Source organism: Gadus morhua, chromosome 4 (genome assembly GCF_902167405.1).
Source record: "Gadus morhua chromosome 4, gadMor3.0, whole genome shotgun sequence".
NCBI lineage: Eukaryota > Metazoa > Chordata > Actinopteri > Gadiformes > Gadidae > Gadus > Gadus morhua.
The window spans coordinates 1,492,042-1,492,321 of NC_044051.1; the positions used below are offsets into that span (position 1 = coordinate 1,492,042).

General features: G+C 38.9%; 1 protein-coding gene across 1 annotated transcript in view; it reads left to right on the forward strand.

The window, feature by feature from the left end:
* The window catches only part of ntn4 (netrin 4), a 27,281-nt gene extending 27,001 nt beyond the window's left edge, over positions 1 to 280 (forward strand). Inside the window, exon 10 of the mRNA XM_030353182.1 lies at positions 1 to 280. This exon is cut by the window's left edge and continues 1,346 nt beyond it. The gene's annotated coding sequence lies outside the window, so the exon portion shown is untranslated.

Below are 280 nucleotides of genomic sequence, written 5' to 3' on the forward strand. Positions count from 1 at the left end.
TGTGTGTGTGCGCGTGTGAGAAAGAAAGTGAGAAAGACATTTTGAGCACAGATGCAGTTTAAAAAAAGGCTTCAAAACTTTTATGGACATTTGTGCTTCTCTGTAGACAAATCAGTGTACAGTGCGAATCGACAAAGCTTCATCAAAGCTACGTCAGTAGGTGTAGCGCGGAGAAAGCTCCGCTCTCTGCATTTTTTAAAGCCACGGCCTTCAATCTTTTTGTGTTTTTTCTCGTAAGTGACATTTTGTATATATCTTATAAAAAATATCCTTGCTCATC